The sequence below is a fragment of the Macaca nemestrina genome, chromosome 4 (genome assembly GCF_043159975.1).
Source record: "Macaca nemestrina isolate mMacNem1 chromosome 4, mMacNem.hap1, whole genome shotgun sequence".
NCBI classification, from domain to species: Eukaryota; Metazoa; Chordata; class Mammalia; order Primates; family Cercopithecidae; genus Macaca; species Macaca nemestrina.
The window spans coordinates 54,572,629-54,600,555 of record NC_092128.1 but is presented as its reverse complement, the minus strand read 5'-3'; the positions used below and the strand labels follow the sequence as shown (position 1 = coordinate 54,600,555).

General features: G+C 37.7%; 1 protein-coding gene across 3 annotated transcripts in view; it reads left to right on the top strand.

The window, feature by feature from the left end:
- LOC105475341 (LHFPL tetraspan subfamily member 3) overlaps positions 1-27,927 on the top strand; it is a 571,391-nt gene that overhangs the window by 376,542 nt on the left and 166,922 nt on the right. The gene's annotated exons all lie outside the window — the stretch shown is intronic.

Here is a 27,927-nt window from a genome sequence, read left to right as displayed (position 1 = left end):
CATGGATCTCTCCCTCTCCTGATCCCACCAGCATGAAGGGCTCTCTTCTTCCCTAGTGGGTAAGGAGTGCATGCGACTTCCTGTATGACATATCTTGCAAGCACAATCAAGTCATCTGTATTCTGTTTATTTGTTGAGTCTAAAAGCTGGAAATGTCTGAACTGCCTTTACATTAATATGACTTGCAAATAGGCTTTTGTGTTGGGCCGCATAGTATATTTGCTTATATTTCCCTTTTTATGGGTGACTCAGAGAAGAGTATTTTTAGCATTGTGGTCAATGGATTCACTTTTTTTGTATCGCCATCCGTCAGTTGTTTAAATTCATGCCATATTTTAGGTTGCAATTTTGATTTTTCTAGTTTTAATTACCTTTTTGTTTTTTATTATTTATTATGTCCTCAAGCATTCATCACAGTGTCTATTCTGTCCAATTGCTTTCTTTTCGTAGGTCCCTTCATCCTCCTATCCCTAACTGTACCAATTTATCTCCAGGCCTGCTGCATATTCAGTAACCAAGGACCTCCTTTTACTGCTCTACTGGTTAGGATCTATTGTTTCAGGATCTGACACCTTCATCTTTCTTTGTTTACACTCTCATTTTGCTGGAGTATGTCCTAAGGATAGACATATGGGTGGTAAACTTTGAGTCTGTATGCCTGTATCTTTACTATGCTCTCTCACTTGATGGATAATTTGTCCAGGTATAAAATTTGGGAATCAAAATCATTTTTTCCTTAGAATTTTTAAGGAATTGCTATATTGTCATCAAGCATCTAGTGTTGCTTATAAGTGTGATATCAGTCTGATTCTTGTCTTTTGTGGGTGAACTTTTTTCTTTCTAGAAGCTGTTAACATTATAGTTGACCCTTGAACAATGCAGGGATTAAAAACACCAACCGCTCTCCCCATGCAGTCAAAACTCCACATACAACTTTTGACTCTCCCAAAATTTACTACTAATAGCCTATTGTTGGCCAGAAGCCTTAACAGATATTTTGTATGCTATATGTATTATATACTATATTGTTATAATAAAGTAAGCTAGAGAAAGAAAATGTTATTAAGAAAATTATAAGGAAGAGAAAATGTATTTACTCTTCATTAAGTGGGAGCGGATCATTCTAAAGGTCTTTATGTTCATTGTCTTCACACCAAGTAGGCTGAAGAGTAGAAGGAAAAGGAGCGGTTTGGTCTTACTGTCTCGGGAGTTGCAGAGGCAGAAGAAAGTTCATGTGTAAGCAGACCTGCAAAGTTCAAACTTGTGTTGTTCAAGGGTCAACTGTACTTTCTTATCTTTGAGGTTCTATAATTTTACAATGACATACATAGGTATTGTCTATTTTTACTCATCCTACTCAGCATCTAATGAATTATTTCAGTCGAAAAATTCACATCTTTTAGCTTTGGGAAATTCCATATTTCTAGGAACTCTTTTTTGTTCTGATTCTTTTTTTAAAAAATTATTATACTTTCAGTTCTGGCGTACATGTGCAGAGCGTGCAGGTTACACAGGTATAGATGTGCCATGGTGGTTTGCTGCACCCATCAACCTGTCATCTACATTAATGCTAATGCTATTAGCATTTCTCCTAATGCTATCCCTCCCCGAGAACCCCACCCACCGACAGGCCCCAGTATGTGATGTTCCCCTCCCTGTGTCCATGTATTCTCATTGTTCAGCTCCCACTTATGAGTGAGAATATGCAGTGTTTGGTTTTCTGTTCTTGTGTTAGTTTGCTGAGAATGATGATTTCCAGCTTCATCCATGTCCCTGTAAGGGTACATGAACTCATTGTTCTGATTCTTTTTATGGCATCCTGTTCTTGACTCTTTGGGGGATATTAATCAGAGGTTCCTCTTTGTGCCAGGAAAGACACATACGAGTGTGTTTTGTTTTATAATTCTCTTCTCTGCATTATTCTGGATTCCTTCAGTGTTGTTTTTTCTGTTTATCTTTCTGATTCTTGCTCTTGTCACAGCTTTCCTCAAATATCTACTAATCCTTAGTTTTCCACTCACAATTCAGAATAAGGCAAAAATAAGCTCATGGTGAACCCTGCATGTGTGAATAGGACTTATTAAGTGAATGAACAGACAGTAAGCTGACCTTCAGAATGAGAAACAAAAATGCCAAAAAAAAGGAGAAGCTTTTCTCTTAAAGGCCAGTGCCTATACTGATTGCCTTAATTCTTCCCAAACAATTTGTTCCATTTATTTAAAGAAAGCTTTAATAATTTTGCCTGCAACATAAACTCTTAACTAATTGGCATTAGGCACTTGGAAGAGAATGGGGTCAATGGCTCCATACAGACACCTTCAATTAACCCCTACTTTCTACTCATATCACATCTTCCATTTTACCTGGCTTCTTTGGTATTCTGAGGTAGGATCCTCCTTTCTCCCTGGTGCCTTATTTCATATTCTGAGCTGTGGCGTCTTCCACATTGTTTCATCATTTACTGCTTGTCTAACTGTTCCCATGCTTCAGGAAAATCCTGGACGGTCCCAGCTGTCAATAACAATCCTCCCCTCCCATCTACTGTCCTGTTTGTTGTGGGATTATATCTGTTTTCTGATATTGTCAACTTAATTTGAATATCCAAAGAGCAATGAAATAAAGATTTCCATTTCTTCTAGATGATTTTTTAACTTCAAGTATCCATTTAATTTCCAAGTCTTTTGTGGTTGTTGTTATCTTTTTATTGTTTATTTCTGGTCTTTTCAAATCAAGATGTAGCTTTTAAAAGCACAACTTTGATGAATTTATTTAGGCTTTTTATCACCGAACTGATGTTTTTAACTGTTCTGTGGACTCAGATCATCCATTCTGTTTGTAGGATACAAATTATACAAATGTCAATTAACTTGACCTTGAAGATTATATTTTTCAAGTCCTTTAGCATGTTTATTTTTAGACTATTTTATCTGACAGATTTCAAAAGAAAGTTTATTAAAATCTTCCACTATGTTTTTAGCATCTTCTCCTCACATTTGTAGCCGATTTTGCCTCAGTCTGCTATGTTTGTGAACAACCTAAGAGCACAAAGGTTTGTGGTTTGTTATTCTCACGGATATCATCTTTTATCAGTAGCTAAGTGGCTTAAATGCTTTTGACTTTGGATTCTGCCACTCTTGCTTCCTTCGTTTGCATTCCCTAGGTTTATCTTCATCTCTACCCTTATTATCAGTCTCGCTTTGTCTCTGTATTTTAGTTATGATTCTCACTAATGTATAGTTGGATTTTATCTAACTGAATATGACAATGTGTTTTGATAGGGAAATTCAACCTTTTCATATTTGTTGTGATAACTAATATTTTTTAATTATTTCTTTCATTTATTTTATTTTAGGTTTACTGTTTAACATACTTCATTTTTTCTTCTTACTTCTCCTTACTCTTCTGGCATGGTCAGCTCTCTCTTCTTTGCATTTTTGCCCTGTTAATTCAGAAGTGCTGATCAATTGCTTTCAATTCTTCCTGGGCTTACCTTAGTTCCCTGACAGTTGTCATCACACTTGTATTTCTCTTTTAATATATCAAACTTTACAGTGTCTTCCTACCAAGCTATTTTATTTGTCTACTCATCTACCATTTCACTTTCATGAAATTTTTAGGCTGTTATAAGTTTTCCTATCCTACATTATCCCCTCTTACAGTGGTGTGCTAAAGCTGATTTAGACTAATCCTTATCTCTCCCAAATTGTGTTCAGTGATATTAATATCATCTTGTGATTTGAAACTGGCCATGGTGGAAGTGTTTATACTGTGAAAATTGAAAAACACTACAAAGCAGGGCTTTGTTTATTGTTTTATCAATGCACCAGTTGTTAATCATTTAACAACACAGCACTGCCTTTCTACTTCCGTTAAAATTTGTGAGTTTTTCTAGACTGCTTCAAAATTTTAGTTCAGGGATATTATTTTCCCTTTTAGAATGTGTTTTGTCTCAAAACTTGATAACATATTAACCATTCCTAGTCATATGAGTATTCATTCAGTTTTAACCATACGTTTTACAGGATTTATTGTTTATGAGTGATTAATTATACTTTTGGTCTTCTATATTTTAAAATATCTCCTCTCTCCATTTCTATGAGGATAGAGTACCTTTTTTTTTTTTTTTTTTTTTAGTACTTCCCTCACAAAGGATACAAGAGTGATTCCTGCATATCCAGAAGTACCTTTCTTGCCCTGGCAGGCAGCTGATATCTTAATCAGAATTCTTTATTTCTTTTTTTTTTTTTTTACAGGGTCTCACTCTGTCACCCAGGCTAGAGTGCAATGGCATGCAGCCTTGGCCTCCTGGGCTCAAGCAATCCTCCTGCCTCAGTCTCCCATGTAGCTGGGACCACAAGCATGCACCACCATGCTCAGCTAATTTTTTAACTTTTTGTAGCGACAGGGTCTCACTTTGTTGCCCAGGCTGATCTCGAATTCCTAGGCTCAAGCAATTCTCCCACTTTGGCCTCCCAGAGCGCTGGGATTACAGGCATGAGCCATCGCACCAAGCCCATTAGCCAGAATTCTTAAAAATCTTCTCCCAAGAGACTGTAGATAATGTTCTGCTTCTTCTCCTTTCCAGTATCACAAATAAATGTGCTGTTGTTAATCACATTTCTTTTCCTTTAATCTATTTTGTTGTTGTTGTCATTGTCATTTTCTATGTGGGAACTTAAAAGATTTCTTTCTTAAATATAAGAAGTTTACAAATTTTACCAAGATATAGCAGATAGGTAATTTTTTTTCTTTAATATCACCTGCATTTTGGTAACCATTGTTTAATATAAAAAACTTAAGTCTATCTTCAGAGAAATTTTCTTTTTTAAAAAATATGCCTTTTTCTCTTCCCAGAGCTGTTAATATTTACATTTTAAGCCTCTAGCTTCCAAATATCTTGTCTTTTTCCTCATATCCTTGGGATTTTGTTCTTTATTTGTTCTACCAGGTCTTCCAAACCACTATTTCATTTCTCAAAGTAGCCATCATCTTCAGTTTGAGGTTTTGTAAATTGAAGATTGTGTTTAGCTCTAGGAAGCCTGGTGTATTCTAACTGCATCTCCTTGAGGAGCCTTAGTATTTGTTAGAGTTCTCTCCCTCTTCTTTTTTCAGTTCTATGAGTAGGAGTCCCCAGGTCCAGTTCAGCTGTTCATTTTGCCTTCTCTTGGATCTCTGATTCCTCTTAAAGGAATTGTAATTTTTTTGCACCTTCATAGTTTAGTTACCTTTAGCACCTGTTTAGTCACGACTTTAGGATTCCCCAGGCCATGAGGTTGAGCATGAAAATTTCTGCTTGTGTCAACTGATAAGGAATTGAGCTGTCAGTCCCCACACTGAGGCAGACAGAGGCCTCTCTGGGAACAGGTGGCAGTCATTCCTCACTACTGGAGCTGGGAGCAGCTCAGCCTAGCAAAGTATCTCTCCTTCAGATGAGTGGGGCCTGGCATCTCCTCACAGAAGCACAGACAGCTCGTGTGAACGGGATTCTACTTGTCAGACCCCCTTCAGGAATAAGATATATTGAGTCTTTACCCCCTAGTTCTTGTCCCTCTTCCCCAACACCATAGGGAGAAAAGACCTTGTCTCTGAGGTTGGCATATGCCCTCCAGGCTCTGCCGGCAGCATCAGTTTGTTCATTGTGTTACCAGAGGAGGAAAGTGAAGAAATGAGCCAGGGACACATTCTCAGGCCTCCATCTTCTAATACAATTTTTTGGTGGCATATCAATTGACTATTTTATGAGCCCACAGTCTGACCCTATTTTATGGTTATAATAGCCACTCAGCATCATCTGGCCAAACCAATTATAGGCATGATACTTACTATCAGCACAAAAATTCCAGGGCATCACCTGCTGCCAGCTAGTGTTACCACTGACAGGTGAACCAGATAAGGATATTACTCATAAACAAGCCTCTGACAAGGACACTGACTATATGGTGTCTAGCTCTGGCCAGTGACTCAGTATCCCTCAGATCACTGGAGAAAAGGACCACCAGCATCTCTATATATTGTTGAAGCTGGACAAGTCCAGCCAAATGAGCAATATTCTCAATTTCCTGGCCATCAAAGTCTTACATGCAAGACAGTTGTCATCTATCACATAGATTTTACTCTAGGCTGAGTCAGCGCCAAAATTTAAGTTCAGTAAAGATTGCATCTCAAAATCATACTGTTGGAAGATACATGCCCAACATCCCCTCCCCTAACTATCAGAACTTACAGCAGTTGGTTGGTAAAATTTTCAGGTACTAACTATTCACTGGAAGTCAGTCTTCTTGTTGGTGGGGAATGTTTCACAAAATGCCTCATAACAGCCTCCTCTTTTATTAACCCTTATATGGGAGAAAGGTTTTCTTTGGTCAATTGTATGGGTGATATTTGTCTCCATGATGGCATTTTAATGGTCAGCATTGATGTTAATATTATTCCAGATTAAGTGGCTCAGCCACAATTCCATTCTTTGCACAATCTTATCTGCAATTGTGACACTCCAAGGGTGAGAGGGAGTAGGATAATGACTACAAGACCTGATGCCCAGCTAGCCTAGCGTGTGTCTGGCCAACATCCTGGTCCCTCAGCGTATGACAATGAGAAAACAAAAAGAAACCTTAGATCTTCATTCTAAATTTGACACCAAACATTCAACATCCTGGGAGTGCCAGAGGGGCAACTGCATCATCACTCAACCACATCTAAAGCACCACCTCAAGTCAAACCCAATATATGAATGTGTCTGACAGCAGATGGATGGAGACTTAGATTCATGCTCCATTAGGCTTAATTCACTCCAGAGCTCACCAATTCCCACGGTACATAGTGTTCAGTCAGGTACGAGCCAGAAGCTGAGGTTTTCTAACCAGCCAGTTCACTGAAAACTATATTTTGTCAGTCTAGGACTATGTCAGCCTGAGATGAATAAAACAAACACCATCATTACCCCCAACCAGGCTTGGAAACCCACTGGTCAAGTTTGACCTGCAAAATTGGGACCTTCTAGGAATTACCAGGGTGTACTGGCCACTAACCAGATGAAAGTAATCAGTAATACTGCAGCAGTTGATATCCTGGAAGACAATACAATAGCCACACTTCAACTGGAACCTCAAGGAACTTGTTACCTTAAGGACTTCAGCCATCCCTGAGACAGACCCTGCTGGGACCACAAGGAGGACGTTTCTTCCCTCCCTCTGACACGTGAGGAGTTTTAAGTAGAGCTGGGCTTCTGCCATTTTCTCTAGCAGTTTGTTTGTGTATTTTTCTTTATACTAGCTCCATTCTGGGTTATAGAGGTCATGCTTTCATCATATCCCACTGATTGTGTTTGAATGACTGAAAACACTTCCTGCAGAATGTAAAGAACCAATATGATTCCCTATTCAGTGCAGGAAGGAGGATGCATTACAGGAGAAGAGATACGCATTTGGAAACTGGAGTAAGTGTTCAGCCACGATGCTACAAGCCAATTCAAGTCTGGCCAAGGCTGAGAAAACGAAAGTAGTCTAAAACCATTAAATGATGCTCAATTACATAAATGCTGAGAAAGAAGCCCAGAGGTACATCAGAGAGGCCAAAGACCTAGAATACATCAGCAATCAAGAACAGGTGAGGGGAGAGCAGGAGGCTGAATACCTAGAACTCTTTTCTCCTTGAACTATTTTCCCCTTGCTTTCAAGGGTCAGCTTGTAGGGCTGGTGGAAAGAACCAAATACCCATCGCCATGTAGAAAGGCCCAAGAGAGCAAGGTCTTTGCCAACTTCTGCGGTCCATAGATCACATTGGGTTTCTAGGCAGCATTCTAAGATATGACACTGAAAAAATGTATGAAGTATCCTCAACCAAAATGTTAAAATGGTAAATCATTTTTTCTGTTAATTTGGAGGACTCTATAGAGGAAACATATCTTTCACTCTGACTGGAAATATCCAGTTCTGACATTTACTGTACTTCCATTAGAAGAGATGAATAAACACTATTGATGCTATCGGGAGTTCGAGTTTGAATCTTATTGTAGTACAGCAGAGACATTCCCAGTCTGCCTCAGCTTGAGACTATAAACCAAGCTCACATTGTTTTTCCTAGAATTATTAAGTTTAAAAAAATCCCTTTTGTCCTCCCTGGCAATTTTAAATTCTATTGCATATTTCTATGTTGATACTGGTTACCTTCCTATTCTTAAGTTATATTTACATCTACATTTAATATTTATATACTATAATTAAATAACCATGTCCCCCCCCGCCCACACACACACACACACACACACACACACACACACACTCATACACATAGATTCTTTACTTCTCTGTCAGTCCTCTGAGCCCCAGTCTCCTTCTGACTCTTAGATATGGTTGCAAGAATAATGGTCTGGGACTAAAAATGTTAAATTTTATGTTCAGTTACACTTGATAGCCTGTGTCTCCCTTTTTTCCTCGCATTGTTTCTCATTACAGCAGTTACACTGGATACCTTTGTAGACCTTTTCTCTCAAGTCCCTTGAGAGAAAAAATTAGATTTGTCTTCATCACCACTATCTCGGGACCTGGGACAGAAATAACAGTTACCTGACTGAAGAGGCTATTTGCCAAGGATATGTAAAATGGCTTTAGGTCTGGCCATGCAAAAAAAAAAAAAAAAAATTGCACCTCTTAAGACTCTCATCAGCTACTGACAAGAACTCCCTTAACTGAGAATATATTGCTCTAAAGTTCAACAACAACAACAAGGAAAACCAATGAAGTTCCTGCATTTTAGTTTAGGGATTTTGCTGCCTGTTATTTTTAGGGATGTCATTTTGGCAACTCAGCATGCCAATACTTTGAAATAAGTTGGTCTACTTCTTAAAGTTCATGGAAACTTTAGCATTGTTGCACCACAAGACCATTTCTCAGTAACAGGCTTCACGCCATGTACTGCAACATGAATATTTGTTGGTGAGTCTTATTTTTGCATTTTTTCTGAACTGCTTTGACCTTAGGTATTGACTTTCATTAATTAAGTTAATTAATTTTGTTTCAAACTTTTGTTTCAGATCATCTATATCAGTCTCACCAATTCTTGGGTGAATCCACTCCCTATTTAATATTCTAATTTTACTGTCAGAAGAAAGCTCTGTATTTCCCTGAAACTGTAAAAAATTGAACTCTGTAATTGTATAATGGTTAAGAGGTAAAACAGCAGCCAGACTACCCAACGCATCAATCCCAACAGCTCAGTTACTACCTGTGACATTTGGCAAGTTATTTAAGATCTCTATTCTTGTTTCATTTTCTATAAAATGAGGGTAATAATAGTATCTACTTCATCAGGCTGTAATGAGGTTTACATGAGTTGATTCATGTAAGACAATCAGAAGAGTGCTTGGCACATAGTAAATGCTCAATAAATGTTGGGTATTATTTTTGCATTGTCAAAATATCTTAGGAAAATGAAGACACTACTCGTTTTTGTTCCAATTTCCCTGACAATATTTTTTATTTTCTTCAACATTTGTCCAAACTATTAATCTCATTGGGGAGTCTGGACCTCCAATACCTAAATGATGACTGGCTTTATATAAAAATGATAATACTATTAGTGTCCAAGGATGAACACTGATAACATGAGAATAATGGGCAAGAGTTTAGGTACTGAGCTCACCCTACACACTAGACTCATAACTTACTCCACACATTTACATCTGGGCCTCCCAATATGTTGCTTATCTTCATCAAGGTAGGTTTAGAGGTATGAAGGTTGAACACACAGGTAGTGCATGTTCACACAGGTTGAGTGCATCAAAACCTAGAGATAAAGGAACAGAATCCATATGTACTCTTTTTCAAATTTTCAAATGTGTCAAATGGCAAAAGTTTCAGGGAAATTTTATTTAGTACTATCACTCTGCAGTTATCAGAGGTATTCATGTTGATCGTCCATGTTTTAAGATAGAAAAGAGACAGAGAGTCTGTGGTGACAACCTCTATAGGACTGGAGCTATTGAGATGCCAGCTGCAATTTAGATGCTTGCTGCAATTCAGATGAGTTCAGCCAAATAGCACACTGTAACCCCAACAGGGAGCCAGTGCTGAAAGAGACAAAGCTGAGACTAGCAAGACTTGGATTAGTCAAGTAATTAGTCAAGTAATTAGTGATATCCGAGGCAGAGTGGTAAGCCAAGCAGTGGATTGAGTCCTGCAGTAAGACGGCCCCAAGTCATGGCCTTTATGAACATCATTAGCTTTGGTCAAGGTGACCCATTCTCTTGGAACATAAATCAAGCTTGCCTTTAAGAAAAACAATATACACAGCTAGAACCAGGCAAAATATCAGGACTGCCGACAAGCAGGTTAGAAATAAGATCAAATTTTGGTCCCAATAGGAAACCATAAAACTAATCAAGAAACGAGACAGAACCATGTCACAAGCTGAGAAAACCCACAAGAGATTTATGAAAGGCCAGACGTGGAAGACACAGGTGCTCAGAGTTTATTCCATATAATAAAACTACAATTGATCTCATGGCCGTCAATTTGGGCCACAGTAACTACAAATTAGAAGTGAAGAACCTGTAAGTATCAAGAACATAACAACGTATTACTATGTGTAACATTATGTGGTATGCGGAATAATCCTCCTCCCTGCAGAGATATCCGCACCCTAATCTCTGGAACGTGTAAATATGTTAAGATACATGGAAAAGGGGAATTAAGGTTGCTGTTGCAATTCAAGTGGCTAATCAACTGACTTTATGATGAGATTATTTTAGATTATTTGGATGGACCCAATTTAATCATATAAGTCCTTAAAAGTAGAAAAAGAGGCAAAAGAGAAAGTCAGAGAGAGGATATGTGAAAAGGACTCAACCAAATGTCTTAAGTCAGTTTGGGGCCAGGCGTGGTGGCTCAAGCCTGTAATCCCAGCACTTTGGGAGGCCGAGATGGGCGGATCACGAGGTCAGGAGATGGAGACCATCCTGGCTAACACGGTGAAACCCCGTCTCTACTATAAAATACAAAAAACTAGCCAGGCGTGGTGGCAGGTGCCTGTAGTCCCAGCTACTCAGGAGGCTGAGACAGGAGAATGGCATGAACCTGGGAGGCGGGGCTTGCAGTGAGCTGAGATCTGGCCACTGCACTCCAGCCTGGGTGACAGAGCAAGACTCCGTCTCAAAAAAAAAAAAAAAAAAAAAAAAAAGTCAGTTTGGGCTATTATAATAAACTGCCATGGACTGGGTAGCTTAGACAATGGAAATTTATTTCTCACAGTTCTAGTGGCTGGGAAGTCCAAGATCAAGGTACCAACAGCTCTGGCATCTGGTAAGGGTCCATTTCTTGGTTTGCCAATGGTTGTCTTTTTGTTGTATCCTCATATGGCAGAAAACAGATACTAGCTCTGTGGCTGCTTCTTACAAGGGCACTAATCACATTCGTGAGGGCTGTATCCTTATGACCTAATTACCTCACAAAAGCACCACCTCCAAATACCATCACATTGCAAATTCTATTTCAACATATTAATTTTGGGGAGGACATTAACATGCCATCCATAGCACCCACCATTACTGGCTTTAAAGATAGAAGGAGACCATGAGTGAAAGAATGCAGGCAGCCTCTAGAAATTGGAACAGGCAAGGAAATAAATTGTGCCCTAGTGTCTTCAGAAAAGAATGCAGTCTTACCAACACCTTGATTTTAGCTCAGTGAGACCCATATGAGAATTCTGATCTAGAGAACTATAAGATAGTAAGTATATGTTGTTTTAAGCCACCAAGTTTTTAGTGATTTGTTAGAGCAGCAACAGAAAATTAATACACATTACAATTGAGAAAATGTTTAATCTGGATTGTTTGACTCTCTAAAATCAGTGAAATCACAAAACCACAATTTGTCCCAAATAATAATTCTTTCGTATATAAACATCAAATCCCTTTAAAAAATACAAACAATAGCTTGAAGAGGGAGAATGGGCAGTATTGGGCATGGGAAATGTATGTTCCTCTTCTTTTTATTCCCTCAAGTTGGGGTCCAAAAAAATAGGGATCAGTACCAAGGCCTAGATCTTGGCTACTCTAGATTGTTCTCAATTTCCATTTAGAAACTTTAAGCTCTGCTAATGACCATATGTTAATCTACAGCATGAATTAATATCCTCTACTCTGGGCAAATAGGTACTAATATTCTGGATTCAGAGAGTGGTAAAGAAATGCAAGAAAGACAAAGAAATTCTTTAGTGTAACATATTGGAATGTATACCACTCTAGCACTTTATTAAATGTTTCTAACTGTATTAGTCCATTTTCACATTGCTATAAAGAACTACTTGAGGCTGGGTAATTTATAAAGAAAAGAGGTTTAATTGACTCACAGTTCCACAGGCTGTGCAGATAGCATGGCTGGCGAGGCCTTAGGAAACTTACAATCATGGCAGAAGGCAAAGAGGAAAGAGGCACTTCTTACATGGCCAGAGCAGAAGGAACAGAGAAGGGGGAGGTACAACAAACTTCCAAACAACCAGATCCTCTGAGAACTCACTCACTATCACAAGAATAGCAAGGGAGAAATCAGCCACCGTAATCCAATCAACTCCCACCAGACACCTCCCACAATACTGAGGATTACAATTCAACAAGAGATTTGTGTGGGGAGGACACAGCCAAAGCATATCACTAACTAGCAGACTTTACCAGTAATTTACATAAGCAGCATCCCAGAATTTAAAATGCTTTATATTTTCAAAATTCTACATTCTATCAACATTCCCAGCCTCGATTATAAGAAAGCCAAAGGAATTACAATAGATTTTTAAATGCCAGGAAGGAAACTGGAGCCTTCAGGTAAAGGGTGAAAATAGAGAGCCCCAAGGGGAGTAACAATACCAAGGCAAAAAGCAAATCTCAAGCTCCCTGCTCAGTTTCCAAAACCTTCCTCAGCTCTGCCAGGGGCCACTCTAGCATCCATGTTCAAAGCAAAATTATCTTATAGGCATTTTGCTGTCAGGCTAAGACTGGTTTAAGTTTCATTTTAGTCTAGGGAAGTTATTGTTCTGATCACGCATTGTTCTTCTTCAGATGTCTTACTGATCAAGGTTTTATTTATAAACTTTTGGCTACTGCTGTTAGAATGTGAAGTTGAAAGATGTGTAAAAACTGTTTTGACAGAACACTTAGTACACTGACTTCTTTCACCCTCCCTTGACCTGGTTTCTGTTCTGCCCTTTTGTTTTTGTTTTTTGTTTTTGGGTTTTTTTTTTTTTTTTTTTTTTTTTTGGTGGTGGTTGTTTTTTGGTTTTTGGTTTTTTGATACCTACTGCCTTTTTCAATTAATTTCTCTAGAGACACTTTCTTGATCTAAAGCCCAGCATTCTCAATAAATATGTAAGTTATTGGAAGATCTTACCATAGATTGGTCATAGCCAAACATATTTTAAATTATCTATTTTTCACCATCTGGATAAATTGCTTCAAAGGAGTAGCAAAAAAATGTGAAAGCCTAAAAAAAAACTTTAAGGAGAGTCTGATGAGGAAAGGGAGCAAGAAATAAAGAAAAAAACGAACTCAAACAATTTGCCACAAGTCTGGGGTTTTTTTTTTTTTTTTTAGCAGTTCTTCATTTTAGATGTAATAAGTCAGTGTCTTGGAGTTTGTATGACCTTAATCTTAAACATCCAAAGGGTGAGGGGATTGGAGGGAGGAAAATGATACTTAAGAAGAGTCAAATAGACATAAGGAACAATCAGCTTGAAGATTTTGTTATCTGGAACCCCACCATGCTGGTCTGCCCTTTTCAATATGGTGAAGAATATAATTCAGTGTTTACACTAGATCATGTCTGTCCAGAATTATATTATAAGCCCTCTCTACAAAAAGATTGCCAACCACCCTCTAGCTTATGCAACTGTTCTTAAAATGTATAAAGAACAGGACTGGGTGCAGAGGGATATGTGTGTGTGTGTGTGCGCACATGCGCACACGCGTACATGCTCAAGCTCTCTCTATATAATACACATATACATGTATATACTTATTTATATTTATATGTACATACTTATATACACATGTATATATACAGAGAGAGAGAGATTAGCTAAACTGTGAAAAAGTGTGACTTGGGTGCCTATTAAAAATATGTGCACTTTGGGAGGCCAAAGAGGGAGGATAGCTTGAGCCCAGAAGTTCAAAACCAGCCTGAGCAACATAGGGAGACCCCATCTCTACAAAAATAAAAAAATAAGCTAGGCATTGTGGTGCCACTGCACTCTAACCTGAACGACAGAGCAAGACCCTGTCTCAAAAATATATATATGTGTATGTGTATGTATGTATATATGTGAATGTGTGAGTCTGATGCTCCCTTGAATAAGGGAAAGGTGGTCAGAGAAGCATTCGTCTTTCTTAAACTTTGTTCTACTTCCAATGTTTTTAGTATGCAGTATTTATTTTTTCACATGTTTACTTTGAACAATTGTTTTTTACCATTTGAAGTTTTAAAAGCATTAAAATATTACTCTCAAATACTATGTTAAATAGAAATAACAAGAGTGGTCATCCTTGCTTATTCCTGAGAAGATTTCAGTTTTTCAGCATTGAGTATGATGTTTGCCATTTTATACATGGTGTTCATTATTTTGAGGTAACTTCCTTCTATTCTTAATTCGTGGAGAGTTTTTATCATGAAAGGGTGTTGAATTTTCTCAAGTGCTTTCCCTATATATGTGGAGATGATCATGTGATTTTTAGCCGTTATTCTGTTATTGTGGCATATCACACTGACTGATTTTTGTATGTTGAGCCCTCTTTGTATCCAAGGGATAAATCCCACTTGGCAATGTGTATGATCATTTTAATGTACTATTGAATTCAGTTTGTTGGTATTTTGTTGAGGATTTTTACATCTGTACTTATCAGGGATATCGGCCTGTAGTTTTCTTTTCTTGTGGTGGCTTTGCCTGGCTTTGGCATCAGAGTAATATTGGCCTTATAAAGTAAGCCTGGAAGTGTTTCCTCTTCTATGATTTTTTGGATAAGTTTGAGAAGGATTAGGTGTTAATTATTTAAATGTATGGTAGAATTCACCACTGAACTGTAAGTCCTCACTGGAGCAATTAGGCAAGAGAAGAAATAAAAAGGCATCCAAATCCAGACCAAGTGTGGTGTCTCATGCCTGTAATCCCAGCACTTTGGGAGGCCAAAGAAGGCAGATCACAAGATCAGGAGCTCAAGACCACCCTGACCAACATGGTAAAACCCTGTCTCTACTAAAAATACAAAAATTAGCCAGGTGTGGTGGCATGAGCCTATAGTCCCAGCTCCTTGGGAGACTGAGGCAGGAGAATAGCTTGAACCCGGGAATCGAAGGTTGCAGCGAGCCAAGATTGCACCACTCCAGCCTAGGTGACAGAGCAAGACTCCATTTAAAAAAAAAAAAAAGCCATCCAAATCAGAAAGGAAGTAAAATTTTCCTTGTTTGCAGTTGACATGATGTTATATAGAGAAAACCTTAAAGACTCCACCAAAAAACTGTTGAAATTAATAGACAAATCAGTAAAGCTGCAGTGTACAAAATCAACATACAAAATTCTGTTGGGTTTCTATACACTAACAATGAGCTATCTGAAAAAGGAAACTAGGAAAACAATCTTATTTATAATAGCACCAAAAAAAGAAAACACTTAGAAATAAACTTAACTAAAGAGGTGAAACACTTATATGCTGAAAACCACAATACATTGATGAAAGAAATTAAGGAAGACAAAAACAAATGGAAAGAGCATCTCATGTTTATGGATTGGAAGATTTATTACTATAAAAATGTCCATACTACCTAAAGCAGACTACATAGTCAATGCAAACTCTATCAAAATCCCAGTGGCATTTTTTTACAAAAATAGAAAAACCACTTATATAATTTACATGAAACCATGAAGGACCCTGAATAGCCAAATCAATATTAAGAAAGAACAAAACTAGAGACATCATACTTCCTGATTTCAAAATATATTACAAAGCTACAATAATTAAAACAGTACCATACCGACATAAAGACAGACATGTAGTCCAGTGGAATAGAATAGAGATCCCAGAAATAATTCCATACATGTATGGTCAACTAATCTTCTACATGAGCACCAAAAATATACAATGAAAAAAATGGTGTTGCATAAACTGGATATATACATTCAGAAGTATGAAATTGGAACCTTATCTCACACCACACACAAAAATCAAGTCAAAATGGATTGAGGACTTAAAAATAAGGCCTAAACTGTAAAACTCCTAGAAGAAAACATAGAGGGAAAGCCCTATGACATTAGTCTTGGCAATGATTTTATGAATATGACACCAAAAGCACAGGCAACAAAAGCAAAAATAGAAAAATGGGACTGCATCAAACTAAAAAGCTTCTGCACAGCAAAGGAAATAATAAGCAAAGTGATAAGGCAACCTATGGCATGGGAGAAAATATTTGCAAACTCTATATCTGATACACGGTTAATTTACAAAATATGTAAGGATACCCTACTACTCAATAGAGAAAAGCTAATAACCTGATTTTAAAATGTGTTAAAGACTTGAACATATGTTTCTCAAAAGAAGACATACAAGTGGCCAATGTGTATATAAAAATATGCTCAATGTCACTAATAATGAGGGAAGTGCATATCAAAACTACAGTAAGATACCACCTCATACTCATTAGGATGACTACTATAAAAAAAAAAGGCAATAACAATTGTTGGTAAGGATATGGAGAAATTGGAACTCTTGTATATCATTGGTGGGATCCAAAATGGTACAGCTGCTATGAAAAACCATATGGCAGTTCCTCAAAAAACTAAAAATAGAACTACCATATGATCCAGCAATCCTACTTCTGAATATTATTCCAAAAGAATTGAAATCAGGGTCTCAAGGAGATATTAGTATTTCTATGTTTAGGTCAGCACTATTCACAATAACCAAGGTATAAAACCTACCTTTCTAAATGTCCATGGACAGATAGATGGATTACAAAATGTAGTATATACATACAATGAAATATAATTCTGCCTTTAAAAAGAAGGAAATTTTGCAATATGCAAAACCATAGATAAATCTTGAGGACATTATGCTAAGTGAAATAAGCCAGTCACAGAAGGACAAACACTTCATGTATCTATCTAAAATAGTCAAACTCATAGAATCAGAGAGTGGAATGGTGGCTGCCAGGGGCTGGAGGGAGGGAAAAATTGGGAGTTGCCAATCAATCAGCATAAAGTTTGGTTATGCAAGATGAATAAGTTCTAGAGATTTGTGGAACATTGTGCTTATAGTTAATAATACTATACTATATGCTTGAAATTTTATTAAGAGGGTGAATATAATGTCCTTACCACAATAAAATAAAATTAAGGGGAAAAAAGCTGCATTCATGCCACATTCTGTTTTAGGAAAGTGGCTAGAAATGGATACTCTGTTTCCAAAGGGGTCTTTTGGGCTTAGAAGTGCTGATCCTCATTGAGAAGGAATTAAATTACTCCTAAGGCCAGCCCTTGTATTTAGAAATTGTAATGCTGGTAGCCAGACTGGCACAGAATTCCTGGCCTTATCTAACTTCAGCCTATAATGACTTTCCCTGAGCATCCTGGTAAGCCAGGGTGGAGAGTGAGTATACCTCCCTCTCTCCACCTGCTATGCAGGAAGACATTTAGTCAGCTCATGAATTATTAGGTTGGTGCAAAAGTAATTGCGATTTTTGCCATTAAAAGTAATGGCACAAGCACAGTTATTTCTCATAATATGTATATGGAACACCAAGTGGATACAAATTTATTATCAAAATGAATAAACTAAATAGTAGGTAACCATTCAGTAATCTGGACCCAGGCTCCCTGTTTTACAAATAAAGTAACTATGGCCCAAAGCGGTAGTCTAGAGGCACACAGAACTGTTAGCAGGGTAACTATTGGTCTGTGTTACCTTGCTTTGAGTGCCACCTTGGCTGAAGCAGGTTTTGCTGGGAGAATGGTGATCCTGTTCATATGGAAAATGATGCTCTTTTCTTCTCTTAAGATCCTGTGGCTAAAATGCTGTTTAGATTTTAGCTTGTGAAAATGTTGCCTAAGTCAAGTCCTCTCCTGCAAATTTCAGATGTGTTTGTGACCTGCCAGCATGTTCAGTTGGTATTTATTAAAATTTTTATTAAAATGTGTTCACTGAAATCCAAAGAAATTACTTTCAAAAAATAAAGTTTTATAAAAACTTAAATTAGAACCTAATCGATTCGTATCTTTCTTTATAAGAAGCAGAAATTATTCTACATACAAGTAGCCATATATATATAAATTGATAAAGTACACATGTACACATACACACACATATATATAATCTTTAAAAGGAATATACACCTTTTAAGAACATGTAAAAATATTTACCTAACATAAAGCCAACTTAAAATATCAAGGCAAAAAAATCAAGCCAAAAAAAAGGGGGGATGAGTATTTTTGTACAATGTGTATGGAACAAACTATATGTGTATATGAAACCAACTACACAAATGTTTATACATAAATTTATGCACAAAAGCTCATTAATTCCCATTCCACACATTTAGCATTTATAATTAGTCTAAATTTCTTCGCACTACATGTAAAATGAAATTCAAATTAGGTGAAATTCTAGTGAAAATACAAGAAATATTATACATAAAAAACCAACAGTTTTTAAGTGTCATTTTATTAGTTCTTGTACTCAAAAAATGTCTAGTTATAAGTAACATGTTAAGCAATGCCAAGATTCTATAAGTGTTCTTACTGATAAAACCAATATTCGAAAGTGATTTCACATGTGTTGTTATTGTTCATATGTAGAGGATAATAGCATAGATGGTATTATTAATAAAAGCATAGATTCCAAAAGCATAGACTGCCTAGGTTCAAATCCTGATTCTGCCGTTTGTGGACTGTGTATGAACTCGAGCAAGTATTTGAAATTTCTATGCCTTTGTTCCCTCACATGTAAAAAAATAATAATGTCAAGATTGGTCGAGAAATAACAAATGGCAGCCTCCTAGCAGCCTCATATTTCCCCACCTGACCTCCGAACCAACTGAGAGCGATGGAGGAAGATGGGGACCAAAATAGCCCCTTTATTACAAAAAAGGCTAGGCAGAAGAACATGGCTCTGGCTCTATTAGCCAAAAGGACTTCCTAATCTGCACTCTCAGAACGAGACATACTGAATCTTCGTAGTCTCAGGCAGCACTCAAAAATCAGGCCTGCCTTCTACAGTAACCAAAACAGCATGGTATTGGTACCAAACAAATATATAGACCAATGGAACAGAACAGAGGCTTCAGAAATAACACCACACATCTACAACCATCTGATCTTTAACAAACCTGACAAAAACAAGAAAAGGGGAAAGGATTCCCTATTTAATAACTGGTGCTGGGAAAACTGGATAGCCATATGTAGAAAGCTGAAGCTGAATCCCTTCCTTACACCTTATACAAAAATTAACTCAAGATGGATTAAAGACTTAAATGTTAGACCTAAAACCATAAAAACCCTAGAAGAAAACTTAGGCAATACCATTCAGGACATAGGCATGGGCAAGGACTTCATGTCTAAAACACCAAAAGCAGTGGTAACAAAAACCAAAATAGACACACAGGATCTAATTAAACTAAAGAGCTTCTGCACGGCAAAAGAAACTACCATCAGAGTGAACAGGCAACCTACAGAATGGGAGAAAATTTTTGCAATCTACTCATCTGACAAAAGGCTAATATCCAGGATCTACAAAGAACTCAAATAAATTTATAAGAAAAAAACCACCCCATCAAAAAGTGGGCAAAGGATATGAGCAGACACTTCTCAAAAGAAGACATCTATGCAGCCAACAGACACATGAAAAAATGCTCATCATCACTGGCCATCAGAGAAATGCAAATCAAAACCACAATGAGATACCATCTCACGCCAGTTAGAATGGTGATAATTAAAAAGTCAGGAAACAACAGATGCTGGAGAGGATGTGGAGAAATAGGAACGCTTTTACACTGCTGGTGGCAGTGTAAATTAATTCAACCATTGTGGAAGATAGTGTGGCGATTCCTCAAGGACCTAGAACTAGAATTACCATTTGACCCAGCAATCCCATTCCTGGGTATATACCCAAAGAATTATAAATCATGCTACTATAAAGACACATGCACACATATGTTTATTGCGGCACTGTTCGCAATAGCAAAGACTTGGAGCCAACCCAATGTCCATCAGTGATAGACTGGATTAAGAAAATGTGGCACATATACACCATGGAATACTATGTAGCCATAAAAAAGGATGCATTCATGTCCTTTGCAGGGACACGGATGAAGCTGGAAACCATCATTCTGAGCAAACTATCACAAGGACAGAAAGCCAAACACCGCATGTTCTCACTAATAGTGGGAATTGAACAATGAGATCACTTGGACACAGGGCGGGGAACATCACACACTGGGGCCTGTCAGGGGGTGGGTGCCCTGGGGGAGGGATAGCATTAGGAGAAATACCTAATGTAAATGATGAGTTCATGGGTACAGCAAACCAACATGGCACATGTATACCTATGTATCAAACATGCATGTTGTGCACATGTACCCTAGAACTTAAAGTATAATAAAACAAATAATATGGCCTGCCTTATGTAGGATGTACAGCATGGAGGAGTAGAACACATGCTCCGTGTGGACAAACTACTCCTAAGGCAGGGAAAGGAAAGGGCTGGAGAGGCATGCCCAGTTCCTCTTCCCCAGACACTCATCAGGTAACTCATTCCACTGCCATGGAAAGGAATGAGAAGTGGAATAAGGGGCCAAGAGTATTTAAGGAAAAATTCCTCTTTGTGGAAACTGAAGGTGTCAGGAAGAAGTGTTCTCATGTTTCTCTTACCTTTATTGGAGAATCAAATGAGATGATGCCTGTAAAGTGTGCCCCATATATGGTAACTGTTCAATAAATATTAGCTATTATTGTGATGTGTATTATTCTTATTAACTATATCATTATCAGGATTTTAATGAATGTGACTGGACCCATGGTATGTTCAGAAGCCATCTAGTGGTGCTCTAGAGATCAGAACTGTTTTTAATGTTTTAAGTTCTAAATTCTGATTTAATTTTATTTGGCTATTAACCCTTAAAATTTGGGTAAATTAGCAAGTGATGTTATTTATTTTTCCTCTTGTCTGGCAACATATTCTACAAAAGGTATTTCTCCATTAACTAGATAGTTCATACATGCAAGTGTGGACGAACTCTTGATCATCTGCTTATAGCCATGGTCTAAGCTGATACCGCACAGTGTGTGGATGTATATATAGATCCTTTTAGTTGGACAAACTGGAACTGAGTATTTTGGCAGAGCAGAGGCTTTTCTCATCATCAGACACAACATTCTAACTCTTCTCTTTTGAGAGCCCTGTGTTTATATTTTCTTTTCTCCTCCATCTCTCTAAGGGATGTTATATCTTTTGTGTTATGACCCCAAGCTAAATGCCCATAAAATTATATTGTGTTTAAAGCCAAAATTTACCAGGACACAATATGTTTTCTTCACCACACTCTAAACCACAGTATTTCATGTCCTGGATTGTCTAGTGACTCCATTTTCAGAAGAGACTAAGGTGTAAATATTATACTTTTTCTAGAGATATAAATATTATAGCTCAAGTTCGTCAGTCACATGCCAATAAAGAAGTGATAGGAATGAGCCTTCTATCTCTTTTACCAGGTGTTTAGAGTGACAGTCCTCGTGTGAAAGTTCCCCCTCCATAGCCTGGCAGTGTCTGCTGGCATCAATTTCTTCAACTACTGTATGCCTGAATAATTGACAGAGCTAAGTGGATGCAGGTTCCTTTTTTTCACCAAGTTCCCCTTGAGTGCTTCAGCAACATGAGGCAATTTATCATGTTTTTTGTGCAACAGTGCATAGACTTTTTAAAGAATGCATTCAGACTTTCTCTTCTTGTTCAGAAAATAATTTTAGTTCTCAGGTTCACAACATTAAAAGCCCCAATTGGGATAGTTAGACCAGCAGTATCAGCAGGCCCAAGTAACCCAAGTCGTAGACCCCCTATTGCTTTTTTCATTTTGCTTCATTTTCCTTTGAAGAAAGACCCAATTACAAAGGTTTGTGGATTTTTCTATGAATGTTCCCTCCATAGAGGTTACATTCAGCTCTTTAGCAAGAAAAATGCCAGAGCAATTAGTGACTCTGGGGAACCACTAGCCATTTGTGTACTATTTCAGAAGAACCCATTGTGGGCATCAGTAGCCTCTACACAGAGATTCCTTTCAGAATGCAAATGTTTCTTAACCATTTGGAAGGTACCTAAAATTGAAATCAACAATCAACTGAAATATCCTTGGTAGGTGGGCTAAACATTTTTTTCCAGGCACCCAAAACCATGACCTTGTTAGCCTGGTTTCAAGCATTCTCTAACCAGCCAACTCTCTCGCATTATTGAAAATAAGAGTTGCATCTCAGAAATTCTTTTTCTGTAACTTTCAGCAAAATAGCCATTGCATAAAGTACTGTTGTATATTATTCCATCTATCTTCTCATATTCTTTGCTTAAAATTTCATTTAGAAAGCCATATACTTTGAAAACAGGGAACAACGGCTTGCCATTCTTATTCCCCTGTGGTTTTAATTCAGAGTTAATTCTAGCTCTGTTTTTTATCCCAATTTGAAATTTAGAGTTTCCAGAAATGACAGTTCTAATAGGATAGCCTACCTTCAAGACAGAAGGACTTTGAGAAAAGACATCTTTGTTGACATAGCCATTCCACACACATCCTTTTCCAGTGAAGTTGTCCTATAATGTTCAGTAACCTGCCTGAGCTTATGTCAGTTGGTGATTTCTATTAACTTCAGCTGAGGCCGGGCGCGGTGGCTCACGCCTGTAATCCCAGCACTCTGGGAGGCCAAGGCGGGCGGATCACCAGGTCAGGAGATCGAGACCATCCTGGCTAACAGGGTGAAACCCCGTCTCTACTAAAAATACAAAAAAGCCGGGGGCCTGTAGTCCCAGTTACTCAGAGGCTGAGGCAGGAGAATGGCGTGAACCCGGAAGGCGGAGCTTGCAGTGAGCCGAGATCGCGCCACTGCACTCCAGCCTGGGCGACACAGCGAGACTCTGTCTCAAAAAAAAAAAAAAACTTCAGTTGAAACTGTAATATAAGTTATTCTTCAGGTGATTCCCATTTGTAAAATAAAAATATTCAATTTTCTTTTTTTCTTTATAAGAAACTAATTTTCTCACAAATAAAATTATTTAATATGTAAAAACCATTTAGAATATTTTTAAATATTCCAAGTAATCCTTAGAGGTGTTTTTTTTTTTTCATCTATAGTTTGAATTCAAAGATCTTCTGCATCCTCCTAAATAAAAGGAGTTATTTTCATGGAACCCAAGTGTTTTAACAATGTTATCACTAGACAATGCCTTAGAGAGCAAGTTGGGTACTGACTAGTGACTGCTGGGAGATACAGAGAGAACAGAAATTTGAAAACATTTTCAAATCACCAACTTTACCTTTTAAAAATTATTCTCGGCAGGGTGTGGTGCTCACACCTGCAATCCCAACACTTTGGGAGGCTGAAAGGGCAGATCATGAGGTCAGGAGTTCAAGACCAACCTGGCCAACATGGTGAAACCCCATCTCTACTAAAAACACAAAAAATTAGCTGGGCATGGTGGCATGTGCCTGTAATCCCAGCTACTTGGGAGTCTGAGGCAGGAGAATTGCTTTAACCCGGGAGGTAGAGGTTGCAATGAGCCAAGATCACCCTACTGCACTCCAGCCTGGGTGACAGAGTGAGACGCTGTCTCAGGCAAAAAAAAAAAAATAATAATAATAATAATATTCTCCCAAGTACTTGTAATCTGTTGTCTAATCATAACAAATTTGCTTCTGTTAAATGTCAACTAAATATGAACCCATCTTCAACTAGGTTTGAGATTGTGATATTGACCTCCATGAACCATATTTTAGAGTGTATTACAGCTCCTTTAACTGTTCATTCATTTTTCCATTTTCAAACATATTTTAGTGCCTATTATGTAGTTGCACTATTTTAGTTGCTATATATTTGATAATGAACCAAAGACTTTTTTTATGTTCCTGCGTACATGTGCAGTTTCTTACATAGGTGAATGTGTGCCATGGTGACTTGCTGCACCTATCACCTAGGTATTAAGCCTAGCATGCATTAGCTATTTTTTCTGATGTGCTCCTTCACCCTGCCTGACCCAACAGGCCCCAGTGTATGTTGTTCACCCCTGTGTCTGTGTGTTCACATTGTTCAACTCCTTCTTGTAAGTGAGACCATGCGGTGTTTGATTTTCTGTTCCTGCATTAGTTTGCTAAAGATAATGACTTCCAGCTCCATCCATGTCCCTGCAAAAGACATGATTTCACTCCTTTTTATGGATGCATGGTATTCCATGGTATATATGTACCACATTTTCTTTATCCAGTCTATCATTGATGGGCATCTGAGTTGATTCCATGTCTTCGCTATTGTGAATAGTGCTGCAATAAACATATGCATACATGTGTCTTTATAATACAATGATTTATGTTCCTTTGGGTATACCCAGTAATGGGATTGCTGGGTCAAATGCTATTTCTGGTTCTAGGTCCTTGAGGAATTGTCACACTGTCTTCTACAATGGTTGAACCAATTTACATTCTCACCAACAGTGTAAAAGTGTTCCCATTTCTCCACAACCTCACCAGTATCTGTTGCTTCTCGGGTTTTTAATAATCACCATTCTGACTGGCATGAGATGGCATCTCATTGTGGTTTTGATTTGCATTTCTCTAATGATGAGTGACGTTGAGCTTTTTTCATGTTTGTTAGCCGCATAAATGTCTTCTTTTGAGAAGTGTCTGTTCATATCCTTTGCCCACTTTTTAATTGGTTTGTTTGTGTAAGTTTCTTGTAGATTCTGAATATTAGACCTTTGTCAGATACATAGATTGCAAAACTTTTCTCCCATTCTGTAGGTTGTCTGTTCACTTTGATGATAGTTTCTTCTGTATAGAAGCTGTTCAGTTTAATTAAATCCCATTTGTCAATTTTTGCTTTTGCTGCAATTGTTTTTTTTTCCTCATGAAATCTTTGGCCATGCCTATGTCCTGAATGGTATTGCCTAGATTTTCTTTTAGAGTTTTTATAGCTTTGAGTTTTACATTTAAGTTGGATCAAAGACTTTCTTCAGAAAGTGTATAGTCTCTTAATTGAGATAATACTTGTAAATTAATAACTATAACAATGTAAAAAGTAACCAGGATCCTAAACTAGGACTTGTCAACAGCTATGAAAGTGCAGAGACAGGCAATGTTACAAATCAAGAAGAATTTGAGATGGCTTGCTCTGTGGAGGGTGTTACATTTGGCTTGAGTGCTAAAAGATATTTAACAATGGAACATTTAGGGAAAATCATGGCAAATACTCCAAAGAGAAGAGAAAAAAGAAAGATCCAAAAACTTGGAGTCATGTGAGGTTCAACCCAGGTGTAAAAGTAAGTGGGGTTTGGATTACAGAGTTTTTGATACCCGACTAAGATGCCTGCCTGTTCTTTAACGTCCAGTAGGGAGCCAGCAAAAATGTTGGGCTTGATGATCTAGGCAATCACGTGTAACCTGGATTTGAGTGAGGGTAAACTGAAGGCAGAGAAAAGTTACGACTCTTTATGAGAAGTATTAAAGGGCTAAAGTAGGGGAGTGTCAATAATACCTACCTATGCAGAAAGAGTGCACAGGTAGATTAGAGAAGCATGGCAACACTTGGGATGTGGGTCAAAGAAAAGAGAAGAATCAAATATGACCCGCAGTTTTGAACCATTATTCTGTAAAAAAAAAAACAAATAACTAAAGGAGAGTTCTCCCAGGCAGCCTTTCTACTTGTCACCCCTCTTGGTTTCTGTCTCCTCCAGACCTGCCCTGTAGAGCCATGTACCTGCTAAAAAGGAAGAAAGTATGTACCCATTCCTGTATTGTTCAGTAAGCTGTGGTAAAGCAAGAGTTATATAGCAACCCTCTTGCCAGCTTCAGGAATTATTTGACCCTGATAGTCACAGAATTCTAACTCAGTGTGGCTAAGCTACATACCCTGGAAACAGTAACCCACCATGAGGCATAGCCCTTGCCTGCTTTGCAACCTCAGCGTGATCACTTTCTCCAACCCAGTAACTGATCTCCCTATAGTTCCTCAAACACAGCAAGCCTCTTTCCAACACCAGAATCTTTGCACATGCTGTTCCCTGGAATATCTTTCATGCCAATTTCACTTGTCTAGTTTTTAGTCTGTTTTTGGCCTTAGCTTAAATGTTGCCCCCTCAAGAGGCCTTACCTGACCACCTTTTCTAAGGAAGGGCCAACTCTTTATTTTCTATCTGAGTCTTTAGTTTCTTTCCTAGTTAGTACTTACTACAACGTACAACTATTTTATCTGTATGCTTACTCATTTTCTTTTTGCCTCTTCTCCTGACAAAACATTAGCTCCATAATAACATAAACCATGGCTCTTCTCCTGGTCACTGTATCCCTAGCACCAAAAACAGCACTTGGTACTTCATAGGAGATACTCAATAAGCAATTGTTGAAGGAATTAGTGAATGAGTGGATGAACCCACTTGTTCAGAAAGCTTTGTATAACCAAAAAATAGGATCCTGAGTAATTCAATGAAATATTCAAAGAGACAACAATGGCTACTTTTCTTTTTTAATTTTCAAAGTAACCTCTTCCTATAAAGTGTATTTATAGAATTACCACAGTAATATTTGGGAAATTGAATGTAAGTATTCTCCAGGATTTCTTAATTTCCATAAAAGCTCTGTGGTGCCATAATATATTGTAGTGTTTTTCAGCCTTATTAAAAATGAAATCAAATGGAGAATAGAATAGAAAATATCAGCATGCATTGCATGTGGTAAGCATAGTTTCAAGAAACTTTTTTTATTGACACATAATAATTGCACATATTTATGGCAAACATATAATGTGAGGTTTTAATACATATTTATTGTGTAAAAATTAAAACAGAATAGTGTATCCATCACCTCATACATTTATCATTTCTTTGTGGCAAGAACATTCAAAATCCTCTCTTCTAGCTATTTTGGAAGGTATAATGTAATGTTGTCAACTAATAGTCATCCTACTGTGCAATAGAACACCAGAAATAATTCCTCCTACCTAACTGTAACTTTGTACCTGTTGACCAGTCTCTACCTATCCTTCTTCCTCAGTCCCTCCCAAGCCTCTGATAACCAGTATTTTACTCCACTTCTATGAGATCAACTCCTTTAGAGTCTATGTATAAGGGAGATCATGTGATATTTGTCTTTCTGTGCCTGGCTTATTTCACTTAACACAATGTCCTCCAGGTTCATTCATGTTGCTGCAAATGAAAGGATTTCATTCTTTTGATAGCTGAATAGTATATGCTTATATAACATTTTATTTATCCATTCATCCACTGATACACATTAGGTTGATTCTATACCTTGGCTATTGTAAAAATTGTTGTAATAACATGGGAGTTCAGATATCTCTTTGACATACTGATTTTATTTCCTTTGGACATATACCCAGTAGTGGGATTGCTGAATTATATTGTAGTTCTATTTTTAATTTTTTTAGGAAGCTCCAAATTGTTTTCCAGATGGCTGTACCAGTTTACATTTCCACCAATAGTGTATTAGAGTTCCCCTTTCTCTATATCCATACCAGAAAAACAAAGAAAAAGAGGGAGAAAAGATGAAACTTTTCTGTGGCAGGGGAAGAGGGAGGATCCCAGTATAACAATATTTTTTATCGTGATTCAAAGTCAGTACACACTCTAGTGTTTGCCATATTATCCTTTTGTGGCTGCTGTCAGAGCTCCTCAAAGCCAGCCTTGAATTGTTA